The sequence below is a fragment of the Salvia hispanica genome, chromosome 4, assembly GCF_023119035.1.
Source record: "Salvia hispanica cultivar TCC Black 2014 chromosome 4, UniMelb_Shisp_WGS_1.0, whole genome shotgun sequence".
Lineage (NCBI taxonomy): Eukaryota > Viridiplantae > Streptophyta > Magnoliopsida > Lamiales > Lamiaceae > Salvia > Salvia hispanica.
This window is the reverse complement of record NC_062968.1, coordinates 55816789-55831237: the sequence shown is the minus strand read 5'-3', so window position 1 is coordinate 55831237 and position 14449 is coordinate 55816789. Positions and strand designations below refer to the sequence as shown.

Genomic DNA, 14449 nt, shown 5'->3' with positions numbered 1-14449 from the left:
CTTATTTATATCTAATTTTAATATGTATTTTATATATATAATATAATAAAATATAATTTAAACAGTGATACGGTTCGACCGGTGGTTCAACGGTCGGACCAGTTGAACCGTGAACCAATAGCCTTATCGGTTCGCTTGCCGGTCCGGTTTTTAAAACATTTTGTTGTCTGTGACCCGGATAAGGAAAGGACTAGTTGTGAAATGTTCTTTTCAACCGAGAATTAGCAATGGTGATCCCTCTCCGGAGCCAAGTCTAGTCAAAGTCACTCTACTTAATTTTGAATTTTCTACGTCTACAATTCCTTCTCTACATTCAATCATCAAGAAAAAGTGTATTTGTTGTTTGTGACCCGGATAAGGAAAGGACTAGTTGCGAAATGTTCTTTTCAACCGAGAATTAGCAATGGTGATCTCTCTCCGGAGCCAAGTCTAGTCAAAGTCACTCTACTTAATTTTGAATTTTCTACGTCTACAATTCCTTCTCTGCATTTAATCATCAAGAAAAAGTGTGTTTGTTGTCTGTGACCCGGATAAGGAAAGGACTAGTTGTGAAATGTTCTTTTCAACCGAGAATTAGCAATGGTGATCCCTCTCCGGAGCCCATCTCAGAATCTATTTCCATTTTTTCCTGCCACGTCAGTAGACACATCTCAGAACCTATCTCAGAGCTCATCTCATTTCCACATCTACACTATTTTATATTTTTCATTTTTCATTATTTGTGTTAAATAAAAAAATAAAATAACAATAAATAAAGACAACTTAATAAAAAAACAAATTTCATTAAAAAGAAAACATCCTACATTTTAAAAAAAAATATAGAAAAAAAGAAACTAAAACATTGATAAAAATATTGTAAACATTGTGACTAGAGAGAAGTAAAATATAGAGTGAGATAAAATGGAGTGGGATAAATGTGAATAATTGGTGGGAATAAGGTATATATAGGGGACAAAAAATGAATAAAAAAGGACGAGATCTGCCCAGCCGATGTAACGGCCTTAGGGACGCACTTCTTTTTACACTATTTCGGAAACCCAAGGACTCAATCGTATGGATATGTAAAATACAGGATTTCCAATCCTAGCAGGAAAGGAAGGGAAAGGGATACTCAATTTAAAGCGAGTAAACAGAAAGAGCCCATGGTGAGTGGAGAAAGGCCCGTGCTCCACAATGGAGGCCTCTAGAGCCGATGGGGGCAATCGGCTCCCATTCCTAATGCTCTTATGAATAATACTTTTGATATGACACAAATTTATTGAAGAATTAATAAAATATAATAAAAAAATAATTAAAATATTATAAATTGAAATTAAATAAATAAGCGAGAGAAAACGTAAGCGACAAATAAAAAGATAAAAACTTGTAGATCATATGCCAAAACTAAAAAAAAAAAAAAAAAACTACTCCCTCCGTCCCATTTTAGAGTTTTGTTTACCAGTTTTGGATGTTCCACTTTAAGAGTCCCGGTTGGATATTCCATAAATAGTAATAGACCTCATATTTCACTAACCTTTTTTCTTCATAGATTTTATTACAAAACTAAAATGTATAAATTATGACCCACATTTCACTATATTTTTTCACCAAATTTCCTTTGTATTTCTTAAAACACATGGCGAACTCAAATGAGACTCATGACGTGGGATGGAGGGAGTAGTTTTTATTAGTGAATCAAAAAAAATATGACGTGGGTCGCACTACAAAAACTTATCTTTTAGGGACACAAAAATTGAGACGCAATTACTAGAGTTTGGAAATTTTTAAAAATAATCATAATTTAGGACGGAAAAGAAAAGCGTCCTTAAGTTGAGGACAGATTATCTTAATCTTTTGCTTTTTAGAACGTTCCTATTGTGTCCACTAGTTTTAGTTGGGACACACACTAACAATAAGAATACTCTATGAATCATAGGTGATATAATTAGACATGCAAATTAACTTCATTAATAGTATTAATTAAAAAATGTCCATATCTAATTTTTTTTTAAAACTTTAATGTATAGAGAATAATAAAGTTCATCTACCATTGCAAAGTTTTATTTTGACTAGGGTTCACTATATATTTAACTTTGGATTGATAAAGAAATATGTGTCAAAATAACTACTCAGTCTAAAACAATGTCAAAAAATCCCTATTTTTTAATTCCAGGACAATATCAAACTATTACTTTTTTAATAATAAATCATTAATAATATATTGGATTATACTTTTCATTCTTCGTTAATATTTACATTAATTACATTTTTCTCCTTTGATTAATACATTGATATGCATTTTTTTCTCTACTCAAACCGTCAAACACATTAAACATCTTCTAAAAAAATATCATGTGTCACCTAAGAAAGTGTGTCATCTTTTGTGGGAAGGAGAAAAACGATAATCCCTGTGTCCCACTCTAAGAGCATCATTTCTATTCAGACATAGGATTTTATGTGAGTCCAGTGAATGAATTAAGTAAGATAGAGGGGAAAAATAGAGTGATGTCTCTATTTTTGTAAATGTGTCATTTTTAGTGGACATAATGGTTCATTTAAAGTGGCATAGAGAGAGTAGTACATTACATTGTGAGAAGTATTAAGATCAATAATTAATTTCTTTAATTTATATGACAGATTTTTTTTATTAAACGTTGGAGAAAATCAAAGTCATTGTGCCATCTTTTGTAGGAAGGAAAAAAACTGTAGTACATTTACATTGCGAGAAGTAATGACTAAGACACATATTAACATCAATAATTAATTTCTTTAATTTATATGACAATTTTTTTCTATTAAACGTTGGAGAAATTCAAAGTCATTGCTCTTTAACCATAAAATTTAATACTATCAAATCGAAGGAAGTCGATATGTTTGGAAAAAAGTACAAAGAGAATTATCTTCCAATCCATTCAATTTTCATGTCGGCTCTCTGGCTATTTTCTATTCGACGTTGTATTAAATAGAAGGTCGCGAAATCACGGACTTTACTTTCCTACTTTCATTGTTTTATACTATTCCTTCTGTCCCACGAGAATATGTATTCTTTCTTTTTTAGTTCATTCTATAAGAATATAGTATATTTTTTAATTTTAAAATATCTTTTTTCTCTAATAAAACGTGACTCATTCTCCTCTAACAATACTTTAATCTTTTTTTCTTTCTGTCTCTCTCTTACTTTACTAATTTTACATTAAAACTTGTGCCGAACCCAAAGTGCATATTCTTCGAAACGGAGGGAATTACTTTTCTTCAATTTTAATATTTGTTTATTATTTGAAGTTTATAGTATTTGAGAATTAGAATTGATTATTATTGGTGTTAGTTTTCCAAAGGTTACTAAACTATAGTGTTCGTAATTCGTATCAATAAAGATAATAAACAAAAAATTTTATAAAAATGAATATTAAATTTCAATTATATATCTTTCAAATAAGATATTAGCTCTTTTCTTACCTTAATAAATAGGTTTAAAAATAATTTAATTATATAATTGATTTCAAACAAATAATTATAATACTGTTATTTTTTTTTGGTAAAGTATAATACTGTTATTTTAATTTACTATATATTGTCGATAAAATATTTTTAAATTTTCTATGAAATATAATAGAGAATTGAAATATTACAAGAATCAAATATTTAAATAATACCTTAAAAATAAATATTGATTTTCCTTAGCATGAAGTCTTTAAAAAGCGAAAACGTACCTATACATCTATGTACATTATAAGATTTTTCTGTAATTGAAACTATATAAAAATATTATAAGTATATGAAGATAGCTAGCTTATAAGAGCCATCTTTTGCACAGTAGAATAAATAAAATCATACACTTAATTTTTCTGGAAATATGATTCTACTACTAATATTTTTCATGATTTTTTCTTTGACTGAACATTTTTTAGATTAACTTTGACTAATTTATATTTAAAAGAATTGAGATATTCTATCTATTTGTTAAGAAAATTATAGTAATTCTAAATTTTTTAATGTTTATAGCGACTAATTGACATTTTGATTTGATTGGGATAAATTAGGTAACTAAATTACATAAGAAATATAATTTTAAAAATGGTATATAGCCATCTAAATCACCAAGTTTGGTTAAAATCTGGTCTATCACACAAAGTTTGAAATCCTCTAATTAAATCACGAAGTTTTAGTTTTTCTAGTTTATCCCATGAGTCGAATTTTAGGTGGAATTTTTGTTGACGTGAATTGAGATTTCAAGATAGATTGAAATCACAAGGAGCTTAATTTCAAAGTTGGTTTGAGATTTCAAGATAAATTTCAATTTAGAGATGCAAATATTCCACCTAAAATTCGACCCATGAGATAAACTAGAAAAATTGAAACTTTGTGATTTAATTAGCGGATTTAAACTTTGTGCGATATATAGACTATATTTTGACCAAACTTTGTGATGTAAATGACTATTTACTCTTTTAAAAATATCTATAAAAGTACAAAAGGAATTAGTACCTTATTGGAAAGAAAAATAAAGTTTATTGCCTATTTTGACACAAATTTTTTAGTACTCACTAGTTGAGTAGGATCCTTCTATGAAATCAACCCTTATTATTATTGAGTAGTATACTTATTTTTAAATACTCTACTGTAAATTTTAATTGATGATAGGGGTTGATTATTATCTTATGATTGAGAGAAGCAAATATTGATATTTGAATGGGGTAATTGAAACGTATTGATATTTAAGTAGATATTTTGATTAGAAAACGATGGGAGTACTTTGTGGGAAACTAGATGATGAATTTCTACAATTCCCCATTAATTATTAACCACAAGAAATTCATAGTCATTGTTTAAGAAGTACTCCTAGTCAAAGTCATTTTTTATTGGTAAATTAATGAACATTAATTTGAAGAAGTGCATCACTATATAGTGAGTCACTTTGCCTTAAAGCATCAAGAACTAATTCCTTTGTTGCCTTCCGCCCAGATCAGGAAGAGATTTTGTGCCAAATACTTCCTCTTTTAAGCGAGATATATTATTTTTTTTATCATCCCACTTTAAATGAGTGATTTTTTTTTGTTGCAAGATACGAATAAAATGATAAATTTGTTGCATTTTCTTTCAACTTCCTTCAATTCTCCCCTTTACTCTATCGTACTAAACAAATGAATAGAATAGAAGTATGAATCACATTCTATTCTCTCTAATATTTTATCATCTCTTCATTTCTCTATTTTGTACATTCTCATACTTTATTATCTCTCCAATTAATTCACTAAACATCACTTACTTAAACATTGTGCTCAAAAGAAATGTTTCACTTATAATTGACCAGAAAAGGTATAAGTACTTCATCTACTGTTATAATGTTGTATTATGATTAAGAATATCACTCGGATCATCTTTTACGATTTCAAACTACTCGGTCCAGTTAGTCGAGCCTTCTTTATTTTAGGCCTTAAGCCTATAATGAGTTCATCTTAACCATAACTCCTCAATTTTTGGCTGGCGAGTCTTTCATGCCAGAATGGTTAAGATAAAAGCTTAACATCTCCAATCTTCATTAACAGAAATTAGTCGTAAAAGTTTATGTCATAAATTTTAATGTAAAATTGAAAATAAGATAAATAAAATTAAGAGAAGAATTGGTTGAAGTATTATTAGTAGAAATTAAAACAACTTTATTATAGATAAATTTACCTAAATACATAAGATGTAATTTTGATGAATGAACTAAAAAAATCATAGCAAAATGTGGCAATGATTTGATCTTAACCATAATGTCCGAAACTAAAATATAAAATCACAAATATTCAATTTTTGTAATTGTCTCATAGTGATAAAAAATCAAAATTTATACTCCAACTATTTAATATGTCAAAATCAAATATGCTATGAAAATAAAATCATGTCGTTTTAAATATATTGACATATTTAAATTAACACTCAAAATATAGTGATATTATTTTTAGAAAACAACAGTGTTTATTTTCATATCATAATTGATTTCGCTATATTAGTTTCATTTTGATCATTGTAAGAAAATTTATAAATATTAAAAGTTCATGATTTTATATTCTAATTTTAAAAAATATAAAATTAAGTCAATAATTTTTTTGATTTATATAGTATCTATCTCTTTTTTAATAACAATTTTACTGTGATAAAGTTTAAAACGTGTTGTGTCAAATAAGACTTTTAACTTCGAATTGCATAAATTTGTGTTGCTTTAATATGCTACTATAGGGGCATGATCATATGCTAACTAATTTCCAATCACAAATTAAGACTTCATCATAACCATTCATTCTTCTAATCTAAGGGCTTGATTTAGCCTAGATTTGAAATATATTTTTCTTTTTATTAATTTAAATAATATGAAAAGGGTATTTTAGTCTATTCCAATTGCATGCCAATACTCTCTAATTCACGGTCAAACCCCAGATTTATATTCCTAAAATTTCTCCTCCCTAAATTTCTCTTCTCCTCTTCGTATCATCAAAATCGATCTTCAAATCTCAGAGATTTCTTCCCAAATTTATATTTTATGAATCACGCTATTATATATTGGAGGAAGTGATTTTCGCTGTTCAAAATCTGGCGATCTCATCAAATTGAGTCTTCACGCGATTTTCTTCTTTTTGAAGCTATTTTGCTTGTCAATTTCTGCCGATCTCATCAACCTATCGCGATTGTCTCCTTTTCGAAGTTATTTTGCTTGTCTTTGTTCAGTAATGACAGGTATGTGTTAATCATTCGATATGCATCTTCTCAATTTTTGTATTTGAAGTTTCTGTTTCTATTCGAGCTGTTATTTCATACATTCATTAGTAATTTTTATAATTTTTTATTCTGTTGTTCATGTTACGATACATCTTTATGCTTTTAATAGTTTTTTCATTGATTAGTACTAGTTTTAGTGTTTTTTTGTCTCAGTTTGTTTGATGATTATTCTATCAGTTTTATTCATATGTTGTTTCCTCTGTTTTTTGTTCTTATTCTCTGTTTCTTAGTTTTAATTTGTATGTTTTATGTTGTGTGTTGATAATGTAATTTATTGATGTTTCTGTACTTTATTATTGATTTTTGTAACCTGATATGTTGAAGTTGTTTTCTAAAATGTTGAATTTATATTTTAGTTAAAGTTACACCTCTGTGCAAAGAAGAATTAAGGCCTTTTGTTGGAAAAAGTTTCAAGTCACTTGATGCTGCTATCTCCTTCTATGAAGATTATGCTAAAGAAGTTGGATTTGATCCTCGAAAATCTGGTAGAAAAACAACATGCGCCATTATTACTTGGCAGCATTGCTAATATTAATGCAGTTATAGCTATGATTGAGGATGTTGAAAATCAGCTTTTTGGTGATGGTTCTTGTGTGATGTCCGTGTTGGAGAAAAATAAGAGGTTTGAGAAATTGTATGGTGTTGTGAGGCCTGATGTTATACATGCTCATCCGCCAAATGTGGTGAAGTGTAAAGGATTTGGATCCAGGTTGCCTTCTAAGATGGATGCGGCGAAGAAGGCAGCAGCTAAACCTCCTAGACGATGTGGGAAATGCCATAAAATGGTTAATCATGAATCAAGGAACTGCGGTAAAGAGGAGTAAAAAATAGAAATAAATTAGGTGTTCCTATTACCGTGATTTCGGTTGTTTAGCATTCTTGATTCCATGTTTGTATGGAAGAATAATAATCTCAAACATATGTTCTGAATGTTATCTCATTTTATTTTCCATATACTATTAAGTTTGTTCAAAACATTTCGTGTTGCTTAAATTTTCAATTATATGTAATCGAATGGACATCAATACAACTTTATAAATTCTCAACATTACTATTTGGAATTCTCAATAATTCGTGTATAATTTCTCAACATTACTATTTGGAATTCTCAATAATTCGTGTATACTTTCTCAATAATTCGTGTATACTTTCTCAACATTACTATTTGGAAATCTCAATAATTCGTGTATACTTTCTCAACATTACTATTTGGAATTCTCAATCATTCGTGTATACTTTCTCAACATTACTATTTGGAATTCTCAATAATTGGTCTATACACATTCTGAGGTTGCTATGAATAACAAAATAATATCAACACAAATATTGAAACGATACCAGATCATGTACTTCTTAATATTTTGTAGATGAGTTACGATATTTCTCATTACTGACAAAAGGAACACTAACATAACATGTCCAGGTAATGCCATTAGTATTTCTACATTCAAAAATATCGCAAAAGAAGTTTATTTTTAATCCTCCAAAGCTCCTACTGTTTTCCCCAATTTGCAATAAGCTCTTCCACATCAACCTTGGCAAATTTGTTGCATTCGCATTCAGTCAGATGATGTTTTGTCTTCTCCTTCACCGACTTGCAAATTTGTAATTTTGGTAAACATAAACCATGATTAGTTTAGAAACAAACTTATGACAAGTACTACAATCATTCTAACAGGTTGTTGAATTCACAAATATCAACATATAGCATACATTTAGCTAAGACATCATCAACACATATCTAACCCAATATCAACATATAGTTTACCCAATATCAACATATAGCTTACCCATTATCAACATTTAGCTAAGACATCATCAGCATATAGCTTACCCAATATCAACATATACCTTATCCAATATCAACATATAGCTTACACATCATCATATATAGCTTACCCAATATCAACATTTAGCTTACCCAATATCCATATTTGTACTGGATACAAAAGCTTTCTAATATTAACAGATCTTCTAAATAATTCATCAGAGCTTCAAGCTTTCAGAAAATGAAGATTCATATTCTCATATGCTATCAAATCAGAAATCAATCTACCAACAATACAACTACAGAAGCTTATAAACATATTTCACTAAAATTTGAACCCTAATTCTTTGTTGAAATCTGAAATCTCAAACTGCAATGCAAAAAATCAGAAATCGGTAAATCAAATTATATATATATATATATATATAGGGATGTGATCATATCATAATGCTCCAAATCACATAATAACTATAACTAAATCTGGACCACACATATTTGATAATCTTGTGGTTGAGATTCAAACTTAGATTTACTTATAAAAAAGGCGCAGAGGGGTAAAAATGTAATTTCCTCATTTAATTTCTGAATTCTACTCCAAACGCGCGAATCACGCTTTCATTCTTTTTGAACTCAATTCTCTCCTTCATCTTCATCTTCACAATTAAGATCGATTCTCTCATCTTCATCTTCCATATTTCTCGCCTATTTTATTTCAACATCTCCAGATTTTCTTCGATTTGTTTCATTATTCCGTATTCTCCAGATTTTGTTTCCATAATTGTGATCGGGAAGATGTTTTCAATTTTGCGTTCTTATTTTCATTGATTACCTCTTCAATTGCTGTGAAAATTTGCTTCGATGGAATCTGTAGCAAATAACGAAGGTAACAATCATTATCTATTACTTAGCTTATTGATTGTGTTCATATTCATGTATTGAATTTGATTTTAGATTAATATTAGTTGTTGATTGGTTTATGTTTCTGATGTACTGAAATTCTTATTTGATTATATTATGTATTGTCGATTATGTGTTAAAATGATACTTTTGGCTTATAAATGTTAGGTTTACTGCATAATATGATAGTTTTGTCGGATAAAATGATATTATGATAAAATGATACTATGATAAAATGATACTATTACTGATTTGTAGGTATGTACATTCCTGTTTGTGATGATAGGTTTACTGCATAACATGATAGTTTTGTCGGATAAAATGATACTATGATAAAATGATACTATGATAAAATGATTCTATTACTGATTTGTAGGTATTTACATTCCTGTTTGTGATGATAGGTTTATTGCATAACATGATATTTTTACTGCATAAAATGATACTTTTAGTGCATAAAATGATATTATGATAAAATGATACTATGATAAAATGATACTTTTACTGATTTGTAGGTATGTACATTCCTGTTTGTGATGATAGGTGTCGGTCATTTAGGTGTGAATGTCTTGCTAAGCTCAATTTGAGATATTATTCAGATGGCAAGAGCAGAGGATATGAGGTTTATCGGATGAGCATAGGCATTTTATGATGGCCAATTATTCTATATCTCCACATTCTTCAAAATCCAAGATAAATAAAAATAAAAAGTCTGAGAGAGAGGTTCCAGAGGAGAAAGCCGTGAGTTTCATTCCTCCTGCAATTGCAATATCTTTCTCCCTTACATAAAGGTATATTTCTCCCAATTACATATGAAATTCCTGCTGCATATTTTCATGAATCATGGTAGCACACTCACAGTAGGCCACGAGAATTTAGTTCATCCTTGCAACTTCTTGAATAATTCCTTGAATAATCTGTAACCGCTCCCAAGATATAATCTTTGGCCATTTTGTTTGAAACTATTTTCAACATGAACCTCTGCCCGAACAAATCGAATTTGAATAATGATAGTTATAAGAATTAAAAGGAAAATGAGGGAGGTGGACTTACCTGTCGCCGAAGGAGAAAAGGGACGGAGAATGAGTGGCTGCTCCAATTTTTGGGACATGGAGAGAGAGAGAAGACGATATCGATTACTGAGTTGAGATTTAGATAGATGGGTGTTTCCTTAATTTTTGTGAAGAGAATGTCGAGAGGGAGAGAGTTGATGGTAGGAATTGGTGAGGAAGACGCGTTGGTGACGGCTGGGAGTATGCAGTACCTATTCTTTTTTTTCTTTTTGTATACGCATGTGTTGGGAAGGGAGTATGGACGTGTAGTATTGTGGGAGCATAGGTACTAATCCTTTTTCTTTTCCTTGGTTTAATAAATGTGTTGGTTAGGGGAGTATATACGTGTAGTGATGTGGGAGTATCAAGTATTTGGACTTTGGAAATGTGCATATTGCCTTCTTCCAGTGACAACCGAGAGATTAACTATGTGGATAACTTAATTGATGAATCTGTTTTTATTATATGAGAACGAAGAATATTTTGAGCACACACTTAGGAGGCATGCATTGGTAAATTTAATTTTTTGCAAAGTCTAATTTTAGCGTATCATATTATTTCAAAGGGTGAACTTTGCAAGTTGTTTGTGGTTGGAGCAGAAAGTGATTAAGGAGCTAAGTGAAGGAGGTGGACTTTCTTTTTAAATAAGGGCAATGCCCTAAGTATATTTTTATGTGAAAATGAATATTTGTCATGCCGTGTTTTGTTTCATCTATGGAACCTATCTGCTGTGACTTTTGCCCATCTATGGATAATCGAATTCGGAGTCGGCTAAGGAGTGAGTCCCTACCAGGGCTGAGTGTACACCAATGGGGATTGTGAGCCGTTTTTTGGGTCGGCCGGTCTAGTGACTTGGAATGTGGCCACATTCCTTGTCATCAATGGATCGGATATATGGTAGACATCTATGGGAAAATGACTGCAGTCAGTCGAATTTTACAATGAGAAATGATTTTAGTGTCTTGGGCATTTTTAAAGTTAGAACCCCGAGGACACTCAATGGTGGCATGATAAATACTTTTTATAAAATATTTTCGGCATGAGTCCACTGAGTGCATCAAGTACTCAGCCCTGCATTCTTTTTAAAAAATGTGCAGGTTGAGCTGTGACGAGCGCGGTGGGTGTTGAGAGAGCTGGTGAAGATTTGTGTTTGCTTTTAAATATTCCGAATATATTATGTCTTCATACATAATATGATTCTTCTCTCGAATGCTTCCGCTAAATGTAGTTTCTTTCGAGTTCATTTATTGATGAGTTATTGTATTCCTTTGAGTTGTCAGCTGTTGAGATAATACTCTGATTTAATTCGAATTGCCCCTATTATTTCGAGCTATGATCGAGTTTCGTTTATTTACCCTTTCTTCCCTGCTTCTTTAATCCTCCCCTAGTCACAATCAACCGTGTTTTCTATTCTTAGAAAATGCGGTCGTGACAACAAGCAAACTAAATTTGGCGCTATTATCTTTTATTGAGGGAGGCCGATTATATATATAATTGATTTGCTAGTCCAATTGTTCAATTCTTTAATTAGGTTCACATTGTCATAAAGTTAGTCATTATATATATATATAGGAATGTGATCAAATGAAAACTCTAAATATTGTACAAACTCAAAACTATGATCTGGACCATTGAAAAATGTCAACAGATCACAAAAAAGCATCAACAAGAAAATTTCAACAGAATTTCAACGGTAGTCAATGATTGATGTTGTGTTGATACTGTGTTGATACTGCGTTGACAGTAAAATCTTGAAATTTTACACTATGTTGATATTATATTGAAACACTGTTGAAGTTGTGTTGAGGAGTTTTGAGTTTGTACAATATATAAGCTTGCATTATATTACTACCCTATATATATATATATATATATAATTGATAATTGATAATTGATTTGCTAGTCCAACTGTTCAATTATTTAATTAGGTTCACATTACAGATTGATTAGCTTTATGATAATTGGGTGAGATGGTGGAAAATGAAATTGAAAATTCCTAAACCATAACCATCCTCCAAACAAATTCGAGGGTTAAAACATTGTCAAAGATAGAACATTAACTAGTAGTATATTTTATGATTTGATTTGCGACGTTCAAAATATACAACAAAGTAAAATAGGCGGCGGGACAAAGAGGATGGTGGGTAGGGCTTTGCCTTTTTTTTCATAATACTGTATGATTTCTGTTTTTGTTTAAGCTAATTGATTATTTAAATTATTATTAATTTGATATGTGATCATTATTTTTGGATCTAATGAAATAAAATATAATATTAGTATAAAAATATCAAAATATGTTTTGATGATAAATTTTAGTGTAGTTTGACCACATGATTACCGGTCAATTCTACCGGATGACACGGAATTTTAGAACATATTGTTTTGTGTATTATTGGAGAGAGTAAATATTATATTTATATTAATGTGAGAGATAATTTTTTTTAAAAAAGAAAATATGACATTTTATGCTGGACAAATTGAAAAAGGAAAGTGTGACATCTATTATAGGTCGGAGATAGTAATATTTATAATGGTTAATTGTTTATAAGAGTATCAAGGTTCAATTTTTGGTACATATTTAAATGACAAATCACATATTTCAAAACAACGCAATCCCACATCAATTTTTTTCCGGGTAAATGCGATGTTAAATTGACACATAAAACTTTAGTGATGTGGATTAATAATGCCGTAAGCATGTAATGTGACGACGTAGATGACTAAACAACATTGTTTAAAAAAAAATAAGAATCTAAAAACTAAATAAAATAAATTTGGTCTAATGGGAAAATAGAGATGTTTTTAAAACTTCATCATTTATCACTCAATTTCTTAAAGTTGCAACATAAACCAAAAATGACCTATTATTCATGATTTTTTGACGATTAACCCTATAAAAAAAATCTTAATTTAGCAAATTCCGTAAAAAAAGCAAAAGAGCATAGTTTGTTAACAAGAACTTCCATAGCTTGTAAATTTTTATCGTAATTTTACAACACAAATTTTACCTTGAAAAGTACAGCACAAATATTCTAAAATTTACAAATAATATGAATAAAAAGTGTTTTATCGTAAAGTTTCACGACTCTCTCATACATTAATTAATTGTAAATTAAATTAAGTACAACATAATTTTGGCATGTAGTATTTTATATGGTTGCACTTGTACACAAGGACCACGAAAAACATTCGTATAGAAAATCAACGGCCTTGATTTACTAAAAAGGAAAAGTTGTTCACATAATACACATTGTTGATTGCATACATGCAAATTTAAGATCACATTAAGGGCATAAAAGTTAAACAATTTCAACTTGATCAGTTTCAAAGTAATTGACAAAAGAGGAGTACATGTATTGGTGGTCCGAGCAGTGGAGGCGGGGAATATTCCGGCAGCGGCGACGGCAGTATAAGAAATGTGGTGAGGGGAGTTGGGCCACCTCCGGCCTTCTTGACCAAGACCTTCCACATGGTCAATGATCTCAACTCAAATTCCATAATTTGTTGGGGTAAACGTGGTGACAGCTTCATTATTTGGGATCATATCAAATTCTCTGCAGAAATACTTCCCAATTATTTTAGACACAACAATTTCTCAAGCTTTGTCTACCAACCCAACAACTACGTAAGTCTACATACATATACTAATACGAAGAGCAAAACAACCAAAAATTGAATATACAATTTGAACCAAATCGAAATTAAAAATTTTGTTCAGTTTTTTTGAATTTCGGTGTTTGGTTTGATTTTTCTGGCAAAAAATTTTCAGTGCAAATGTATAAAAACCAAATTTTATATTTAATAATCTCTCAATCCCATATTACTCGTACTTTCATTTTAGGTTGTTAATTTGGTATTGATTTTTTTGTGTAATTAAATTAGTATTTTAAGTGTAATGAGATACAAGGGCGGACGCAGTAATAAATAATGATAAGGGCTGTGATTTCTAAATTTTGTTCTAAAGTATATTTTAAGATGTTTTAAATTATTTATA

General features: G+C 30.0%; 1 long non-coding RNA gene across 1 annotated transcript; it reads right to left on the bottom strand.

Annotated features, from left to right (window-relative positions):
• Positions 1 to 10127: 10127 nt before the first annotated feature.
• LOC125185459 lies at positions 10128 to 10726 on the bottom strand. The gene is made up of 2 exons (XR_007170139.1): positions 10457 to 10726; positions 10128 to 10384 (listed from the first exon to the last, which is right to left on the bottom strand). It is a non-coding gene; the product is annotated as an uncharacterized LOC125185459 (long non-coding RNA).
• Between the last annotated feature and the right edge of the window lie 3723 nt (positions 10727 to 14449).